General features: G+C 42.8%; 1 pseudogene; it reads left to right on the forward strand.

Annotated features, from left to right (window-relative positions):
- Positions 1-2865: 2865 nt before the first annotated feature.
- LOC103296455 (POU domain, class 5, transcription factor 1-like) lies at positions 2866-5634 on the forward strand (annotated as a pseudogene).
- The last annotated feature ends 4904 nt before the right edge of the window (positions 5635-10538 follow it).

Genomic DNA, 10538 nt, shown 5'->3' on the forward strand with positions numbered 1-10538 from the left:
CTTCCCTCAGATCACATTGTACTTAGAAACTCCATAGTTAAGCTGCCCTGTCCTTGATGTTCATGTCAGCATGGACTAGGGAAACTATGTGAAGAAATTAACATGTTTGTGAAAGCAGATGGAATCTGTCTGCAGCCTTCTAGAAAACCAACCTTTCTTAAAGTCAGGAGAGGCCTGTCCTTGGTTTTTGCCTCCTCAATTCAGCTGTGGGTAAATGATCTGAAAGTTCCCAAGACAGAAGCTGCAGTCTTTTATAACCTAACTAGAGGCCCGGTGCACCCTCTCCAATCTGGGACATCCCTGTCACAATCCGGGACCACTGGCTCCTAACTGCTTACCTGTCTGCCTGCCTGATTGCCCCCTAACTGCCCCCCCTGCTGGCCTGGTCACCCCCAACTGCCCGCCCCTGCCAGCCTGGTCGCCCCTTACTGCCCCCCCTGCCAGCCTGGTTGCCCCAAACTGCCCCCCCCCCACTGGTCTAGTCACCCCACACAGCCTGCTGCTCGGTCGTTTGGTTGCCCCTCACTGACCCCCCTGCTGGCCTGGTCTCCCCACACAGCCTGCTGCTCGGTCGTTCGGTTGCCCCTCACTAACCCCCCTGCCGACCTGGTTGCCCCATGCAGCCTGCTGCTTGGTCATTTGGTCGCCCCTCACTGACCCCTCTGCTGGCCTGGTCACCCCCAACTGCCCCCCCACCAGCCTGGTTGCCCCTTACTGTTCCCCCTGCCAGCCTGGTTGCCCCCAACTGCCCCCTGCACTGGCCTGGTCACCCCTAACTGACCCCCCACCAGCCTGGTTACCCCTTACTGCCCCATGCCAGCCTGGTCGTCCCCAACTGCCCCCCCTGCCAGCCTGGTCACCCCTCACTGCCCCCCTCTGCCAGCCTGGTTACCCCTCACTGCCCCCCTCTGCCAGCCTGGTCACCCCAACTGCTCCCCACTGCCAGTCTGGTCGCCCCCAACTGCCCTTCTCTGCCAGCCTGATCACCCCATGCAGCCTGTTGTTTGGTTGTTTAGTCGCCCCTCACTGCCCCCACTGTGGGCCTGGTAGCCCCATGCAGCCTGCTGCTTGGTTGTTTGGTCGCCCCTCACTGACCCCCCTGCTGGCCTGGTAGCCCCACACAGCCTGCTGCTCGGTCCTTTGGTCGCCCCTCACTGACCCCCCTGCTGGCCTAGTCGCCCCATGCAGCCTGTTCGGTCATCCGTTCGGTTGTGATGGTTGCTTAGGCTTTTATATATATATATATATATATATATATATATATATATATATATATATAGATAGATAGATAGATAGATATTGAAAGTGACATACCATCATTTCTGCCACATGCTACTTGTCACAAAGATGAACCATGGCACAAATTTGAGAGTGGACTACAAAACTGAATATCAGGAGTCAAGGGTCTTTAAGGGCTATCTTGTAGGCTGCCTTCACACCCAGATCTTGGCAAAATGTTACACAATGAGACTCCTCATGATAGAGTGTTGGCTGGAGTGGGGTCAAAGCCCATGAACTCCTAGTAATAAATGGTCAGATGCCAACTCTAAGGAATTTAAAATGTGTGGCTAAAGAAAGAGTCACAGATCCTGTGGATACTAATGTCTCATAAATGTAACCCTGACTGAGGTTTATACACCATCTAAGGAATCAAGAACTAAGGATCCAGACTGCATCCCCAGCTTTCCTGGTTCTAAAGACAAACCAGTTGATCAGAATCACCTGGAAAACTTGTCAAAAAGGCAGATTTATTGCATGAGATATACTGTCTCAGAATCTCTGGTGTGGGCACACTAAGTAATTTCTGTATAAAGCCAGATTTGGGAACCACCATGATATCACATAGGTTTTGAGGGAAGAACAGTTAGCCTGTAACTGAAATAAGGGTCTGGCTTTCACTGCTGGATTCAGTGAGTATAGGCTGGATCTATAGCTGCAGTTGTTTGAAGGCATAGCGGTGAAAGGCACCCAAGCAGCTCTTGTTTGCTTATAACTATCAATTATTTAAGGATTAATTCTCTATTTGCCTTGGGATTAAAGATGATACAGACCTCAGGATGCAATGGACTAAATAAAATGCACAAACGCAATGTGAATTTACAATTACATCAAATTTTCACCTTCTTGTTATTGAGTGATTGGTCATGGAAGGGACTAGAGACACAGGGAAGTTTCTGCAGGCTTAAAGGGTAGATGAGAAAATGCTATAAAGCATTTCCCAGGATATAATGTTCAATATCATCTTACCTTTGTCTTTTGTTTCATAGCAGACTGATCTGAACAATCATCTGTAGCCATGCCATTAGAGCTGCAACCCTATGGCCTTTGGTAGAGTAACCTCTTTGCTATGAAGGTAGTTAAAAATTGCTTTTGAATGTCTCCCTGAGGGATTTCTGATTTCAATACAGGGAATGGTAAAGATGAAGAGAGTCCTTGCCACCTATACAATACAAAAGACCAGAAAAATTGGGTGTGCATACATTTTCTTGAGAGAACTGAGTAGCAGGATAACCAAGTAGTCTGAAATTAAAGGAGAGGCAGACATCCTGGAGACAGGATATTTACCTGGGGCAGAAGTTCCTTGATGCAGATATAAGGTAAGCTTTTCTCCATGGATTCCACTTGCTGAGAGTGCTGAAAAAGCATCCCTCATGTTGAAGTCCTAGGAGAGAATACCAGCCACTGTATAAATGGCAAGAATCTCTGCCTAGACCTTTCCCGCTATATCGTCTATGGAACAAAAGCCTTAATCTACACATGGAAAGGCAATAGTCACTGTTATCATAGAGTATTGTTGAAAACCTGTTGAAACTGGGAATAGAAACCAGAATAAAAGAAACCTATACCCCTGAGGGAAGAGCAGCAATGGGTACAGGGTCCTGAAATATATATGGGGTAGAGACTGGAGCACTAAAAAGACCACATACCAGAGATCCTGGGACAGAGCATCTGCCTAAAACTGAGGTTTAATTAGAAGAATAGATAGCCCATTACCATACTTTCCTACAACCACCTAACAAATGTTAAGTAACAAGAGTTGAAAGACTGTGGAGACAGTCACAGTTAAAAGGAAAACATAGCCCAACTGGTGTCGAGGTCATGGTTCTATTCCTGGTCAGGGCATATTCCTGGGTTGTGGGCTCAATCTCCAGTGTGGGGCCTGCAGGAGGCAGCTGATCAATAATTCTCTCTCATCAATGATGTTTCTACCTCTCTCTCCCTTCCTCTCTGAAATCAATAAAAATATATTTTTTAAAAAAGGAAAACATAAATCTGATATGACACTGGAAAAAAAAATCCCTCTAAAAGCTAGTCTCCAGCCTAAAAAAAAAGGTATTATTAGAGGAATTTCAACTCTGTGTTGCATTGAAGGTACACTAAAGCAACAACAAACCTCAAACCCAGCTTAATTTGTAACAAGATTAACTCAGACCTCCATGCTAAAGAGTTAGTGAAAGGAAAGGCATAACCATTTCTGGTCATAAAAACTATTTACTTTGGTCTCTACTACACAAAATGAAGCATACAAAAAGAAAGAATAAGAAACACTTTCAAGAGACAAAGAAATCAACATAACTAGATACAGAGATAACACTGATGTTGAATGACATGTAGACATAAGTAATATGCTAAAGGCCCCAGTGGTATAGGTGGACAACATGCATAATCACGTGGGGCATTTCCACAGGGAGATAAAACCTATAAGGATACATCAAATGAAAAGCACAGTAACAGGTGAAGAATATCTCTGACTGACTCATTAGCTGACACAGCCAAGGAAAGAAGCAGTGAATTTGAGGCTAGGTCAACAGAAATGATCAAAAGTGAACACAAAGAGAAACGTGTGTGAAAAAAATAAAAAAGAAAAGAGATAAGAGCATTCAAGACCTATGGAACAACAGCAGGTAGTCTAACATACACACAATTGGAATCCCAGAAGGAAAAGATAAATAGAATGGGGAAGAAGAAATGCTTGAAGAAATAATGGCTGAAAAATTTCAAGAGTTAATGACAAACACTAAACTACAGATCCAAGAAATTTAGGACAACAATAAAGATAAATACCAAATAACAAAATCCACCCCCAAACACCCACCTAGATGTAAAGTCATAAAATTGATGAAAACAAAATACAAAAAAACAACAACATTGGGGCATCCAGAGGAATAAAAGGCGAATCAAATGCAGAGGAAGAAGGATAAGAACTACTATAGACTTCTTGTCAGAATCCATATTCTTTTCAAGTACACATGGAAGATTCCCAAAGATAGGCCATATCATGTGTCAAAAATCAAAGAGCATATTTAATATTAAAGAAATCATACAAAGTATGTCCCATGATGATAATAAAATTAAACTAGAAACCAATCAGAACGATTTATCAAAAATCCTCTAAGAAAAAAAAATCCTCTAAGATATCAAAATTAAACAACATTTATGCTATTAACATTCAAGTTTTTATGTGGAATTGCTGGGTCGTATGATAACTCTATGTTCAGCCTTTTGATAAACTATAAGACTGTTTTCCAAAGACTATTTTTTCCTCATTGACTTGTCACACTTGTTGAAAATCAATTGACTATAAATGTGAAGATTTTTAAAAATATATATTTTATTGATTTTTTACAGAGAGGAAGAGAAGGGATAGAGAGTTAGAAACATCGATGATAGAGAAACATCAATCAGCTGCCTCTTGCACACTCCCTACTGAGGATGTGCCTGCAACCAAGGTACGTGCCCTTAACCGGAATCGAACCCGGGACCTTTCAGTCCGCAGGCCAACACTCTATCCACTGAGCCAAACTGGTTTCGGCATGGAGTGGGGCTGGCACCCCAAGGCAGCCTGGAGGCCCCCCAGCTCGAGGACGAGGCAGGAGCCGGGATGGAGAGCAACTCCCAGGGGGCCTCCCCCGAGCCCTGCGCTGCCCTGCCCCTGGCCCTAAAGCTGGACAAGGAGAAGCTGGAGTCCAACCCCAAGGAGAACATGAAAGATCTCGAGCAATTTGCCAAGCTCCTGAAGCAGAAGAGGATCACCCTGGGGTATACGCAGGCCAATGTGGGGCTTACCCTGGGCATTCTCTTTGGCAAGGTGTTCAGCCAAATGACCATCTGTGCTTTGAGGCTCTGCAGCTCAGTTTGAAGAACATGTGTAAGCTGAGGTCCCTGCTGCAGAAGTGGGTGGAGGAAGCTGGCAACAAGGAGAACCTGCAGGAGATATGCAAAGCAGAGACCCTTGTGCAGGCCCAAAAGAGAAAGCAAACTAGTATGGAGAACTGAGTGAAGGGAAACCTAGAGATCATGTTTCCGTGGCCGAAGCCCACCCTGCAGTAGATCAGCCACATCGCCCAGCAGCTCGGGCTGGCGAAGGACGTGGTCTGAGTGTGGTTCTGCAACCGATGCCAGAAGGGCAAATGATCAAGTGGTGACTATTCTCAACGAGAGGATTGTGAGGCTCACAGGCCTCCTTTCCCAGGGGGACCAGTATCCTTTCCTGTGGCCCCAGGGCCCCACTTTGGCCGAGGCTATGCGGGCCCTCACTTCACTACACTATATTCCATGGTCCCATTCCCTGAGGGGGAGGCCTTTCTGGCTGTGCCCGTCACCACTCTGGGCTCCCCCATGCATTCAAGCTGAGCTGCCTGCCTTCCCGGCCGGGGAGCAAGGGAAAGAACCCGAGATAGTCCCAGGGCTTTGGGATTGAGTTCTTCTCACTATAGAATTGGGAGCACAAATGGTGTGGGGGCAGGAGTTTGGGGAGCTGGTTAGTGGGAAGGTGAAGTTCAGTGATGCTCTTGATTTTAATCCCCTATCACTTTGATTTTAATAAAGAAACCCGGGACACAGTAAAAAAAAAAAAATAGAGTTCAGATGTGGTAGAGATACAAGCAAAAATAAATGACCACAAATTTTGTCTTTGGGGTCAGGGAACAAAGTGAGCTAGAGAGAACAGCTTCTGGAATTCCTGAATGGCTGCCTTCCACACCTGAGGTTACTTTAAGTCAAAGCTACTGAAACAGCAAGGATAAATAAACACTGCACCAGGTAAATGCCCTTGAACATGTTGGTGCAGTTTGGGACAGGCACAGTTTCTCCTGCCCTGGGCCAGAGCTCATCAGCTAAATTATTGGTAGAATATATTTTAACTAGAGGCCCAGTGCATGAATTTGTGCATGGGTGGGTCCCTTGGCCTGGCCAGCGATCGGGGCAATCAGGGCTGACCTGGGGGAAGGGCCATGGGAGGTTGGCTGTGGGCACACACTGATCACCAGGGGCAGCTCCTGTGTTGAGCGTCTTCCCACTGGTGGTCAGTGTGTGTCATAGTGACCGGTTGTTTGGTCATTTGGTCATTTGGTCTCTTAGGCTTTTATATATATAGATAAGCTACACTAGCAGGATAAAAGCACAAATTCTTTGTGTTAATTGAATCAAGCTCGATTAGTGCTTCTTCCAAGGAATCTCAGAGTCTGTGGAAAACTAATGTAAAAAAACAGCAACAAGCATCCATGTGTAGTTTAGCCAAATGGGTGAGAATTAAGTGAACTGTAAACTGCATGTGTGATTATAGAAGGGAAGCACAAAGAAAAAGGAAGTAAGTCATGTATTTCATAATTAAAATAATATTTATGTGAAGAGAAAATATTTACATATTTATAAAGTATCTACTGTGTGCATGGCAAATAATTGTTTAATTTACCAGCCACCAAGTTTTGGCATAAATCATTTCAACTGATCTTCACAAAAAGCAGGCAGAGTGCACAAAATATTATCTGGTTTTCACAAGAGAGAAACAGTCTCAAGAGGTAAACAGCTTTACCAAGCTCACAAAATAAATGGTCAGTCTGGGACTCAAGTGTTGGCCTTCCAATTTTCATCTTCTTTTGAGAATTCCACTTTTAAACTAAAAATAACTTTCCAAAAAAATAAAAATAACTTCTCATCTGTATCTCTAGATGAAGACTGAGTGAGCATATCAGAGATCTAGATTCATATAAAATTCGAAAATTTGTTTTAAATGTTGTACACTGGACATAATCCATAATATGTTTCAAAAGACACATTTCCCCCTTAAATGTTTAAATGCATGTCCTTAAGGATAAATCAAATCCATATGCTCCTGATCAATTTGTATTTATAGTAATTCATTAAAATTCTACCTCAAAAGTTATTGAATGTTTGAATTCACAGAAAGAGAAACTAAAAAAAAAATAAAAAAATCCCATTTACCATTGCAACACAAAAATTAAGGTACCCAGGAATAAAATTTAACCAAAGAGGTAAAGGACCTGTACTCAGAAAATTACAGGATGCTTAAAAAAGAGATAGAGGAAGTCAGAAACAAATGGAAGAATATACCATGTTCATAGGTTGGTAAATCAATATCATTAAAATGTCCATACTACCCAAAGCAATCTGTAGATTCAATGCAATCCCCATTAAAAAGACCAATGGCATACTTCAAAATATCTAGAACAAACTCTCCAAAAATTCATATGGAATTAAAAAAAAAGACCCTGAATAGCTGCAGCAATCTTGAGAAAGAAGAACAAAGTTGGAGGGATCACAATACGAGATATCAAGCTATATTACAAAGCCACTGTTCTCAAAACTGCCTGGTACTGGCACAAGAACAGACATATAGACCAGTGAAATAGAATAGAGAACCCAGAAATCTACCCAAGCCACTATGCTCAATTAATATTTGACAAAGGAGGCAAGAGCACATAATGGAGTCAAGACAGTCTCTTCAATAAATGGTGTTGGGAAAATTGGACAGATACATGCAAAAAAAAACAAAAACAAACCTTAGACCACCAACTTACACCATACACAAAAATAAACTCAAAATGGATAAAGGACTTAAACGTAAGGCAGGAAACCATAAAAATCTTGGAAGAAGTCATCTGCAGCAAAATAGCAGACATTTGTCATAGCAATATCTTTAATGATACAGCTCCTAGGGCAATGGAAACTAAGGAGAAAATAAACAAATGGGACTACATCAAAATAAAAAGCTTCTGTACAGCAAAATAAACCATCAACAAAACAACAAGAAAGCCCACTGCATGGAAGAACGTATTTGCCAATGTTATCTCTGATAAGGGTTTAATCTCCAAAATTTATAGGGAACTCATACAATTTAGCAAAAGGAAGATAAACAATTCAATAAAAAAATGGGCAAAGTACCTAATTAGATACCTTTCAAAGGAGTTCATACAGAAGGCCAAGAGACATATGAAAACATGCTCAAAGTCACTAATCATCCGAGAGATGCAAATCAAAACAACAATGAGGTACCATCTTACACCTGTCAGAATGGCTATCATCCACAAATCAACAAATGACAAGTGCTGGAGAGGATGTGGAGAAAAAGGAACCCTCTTGCACTGTAGGTGGGAATGCAGACTGGTGCAGCCACTGTGGAGAACAGTATGGAGTTTTATTAAAAAGTTAAAAATGGAACTCCTATTTGACCCAGTCATCCCACTTCTAGGACTATATCCCAAGAAACTAATAACACCAATCAGAAAGGACATATGCACCCCTATGTTCATAGCAGCACAATCTGCAATAGCTAAGATTTGGAAACAGCCTAAGTGCCCATCTGCAGATGAGTGGATTAGAAAACAATGGAATACTACACTGCTGTAAAAAAGAAGGAATTCTTACCATTTACAACAGCATGGATGGAACTGGAGAGCATTATGCTAAACGAAATAAGCCAGACAGAGAAAGATAAATATCACATGATCTCACTCATTTGGGGAATATAATGAACAACATAAACTGGTGAACAAAAACAGAACCAGAGTCATAGAAGCATCGAACAGACTGTCCAACCTATGAGGGAAGGCAGGGAGTGAGGGGGTAAGAGATCAACCAAAGAACTTGTATGCATGCATATGAGCATAATCAATGGACACAGACAGTAGGGGGGTGAGGGCTTGTGCTTGGGGGAGGAAGAGGTGGAGGAGAGATCAATTGGAGGAAAAAGGAGACTCATGTAATACTTTAAACAATAAAGAATTTAAAAATAAATACATAAAAAGTAACAAAACCAGACCCAAAGAACTTTATTTTTTGTTTCAAATCTCTCAGGCAAAGAGAACTCCCTTTAATATGTTATCAATTGCCATTGCTAATTGCAAACTTTTTCATTATGGAAATTGAGGTTTTGATCTTCCAACTGAAGATGTAAGGTAAAATTCACTTGGGATCTTTTTTCAAAGATTTTATATCTTTTATTGTCTTTAAGCAACAAATTATATAAAGCTAATACATTGGAATTCCTGTGTACAAATAATTTACCATTGGGTAACATGGATCAAGTGAATATTAAACAGGGGTATTTCTGTTCTGGGTTCTAGTAGAATTTTGTGGTAAAGGACTCAGAAAAGGACATGAAGGCTGGTCAAGGCCCAATCACAGATTTATCTCCATTAGTCTATTAGAATTTGTCATAAATCACCACTATTTCCTTAGGAAATAGAGGAGAATGACCTCAAGGGCCTTAAACAAAAATAAACAGCAGCTACAACTAAACTATCTTTTCTGGCAAATTGTCTCTAGACTCCAGGATACAAGCTTTGCACCTCTGCAATCTCCTTGGTTTCTATCTCTTCTGCTTCGGAAATGCATCTCTCTGTCTGGGCTTGTTCATGGTATCATCTTTGTAATCCACCCCCAGCTCCTCAGTGACTCACCAGAACTGATCCATTTCTGGCTTGGTTTCCCCATATGAAATTTTGGAATGATAAAATCAACCCTCAGAGTTTTCACCATTATTAAATACTAGAGGCCTAGTGCACAAAATTCATGCATGGGTAGGGTTCCTAGGCCTGGCCAGTGATCAGGGCTGAGCTGTGGGGCGATGGCACCCACCTTGGTCGGCCTGGAGCTGCCCACTTGCCGGCCCCACCCCCCACTGCTGCAGTTCTCCTTCCTCCGGGGGGCGACTGTTGGGGTGATTGGGAGGCCCCCTGCTCACATCCACCTTGGCCAGCCTGGGACTTGCAGGCTGGGGCAGCTCCTGCATTGAGCATCTTCCCCCTGGTGGTCAGTGTGTGTCATAGTGACTGGTCATTCTGCAGGTAGTTCCAGTCTATTTGCATATTAGGCTTTGATTATATAGGATAATCACATGAGTAAAGAGCCTATGACATGAACTGATATTCAGTGAACATTAACTCTCATGCTCTTTGTATAAATATCCTAGACTTTATCATCTTACCTATTTTATACAGAGCTTGATGATGCTCTCTGGTGCAACTGAATAAACCAGAGGAAATTACTGAGCCTCAGTTTTCTATCTGCAAAATGAAGACCATGATAATGATATTGTAAGGAAAGCAGGTAGCACCAGTGGGAGGCAGACCCAGGCCTAAGAGTTTGATCTGGCCCAATTTCAAAGATTTAGTTATTCTAGCCAAAACCAGTTTGGCTCAGTGGATAGAGCGTCGGTCTGCGGACTGAAGGGTCCCAGGTTTGATTCCGGTCAAGGGCATGTACATTGGTTGCGGGCACATCCCCGGTGGGGGGTG

Source organism: Eptesicus fuscus, chromosome 1, assembly GCF_027574615.1.
Source record: "Eptesicus fuscus isolate TK198812 chromosome 1, DD_ASM_mEF_20220401, whole genome shotgun sequence".
NCBI lineage: Eukaryota > Metazoa > Chordata > Mammalia > Chiroptera > Vespertilionidae > Eptesicus > Eptesicus fuscus.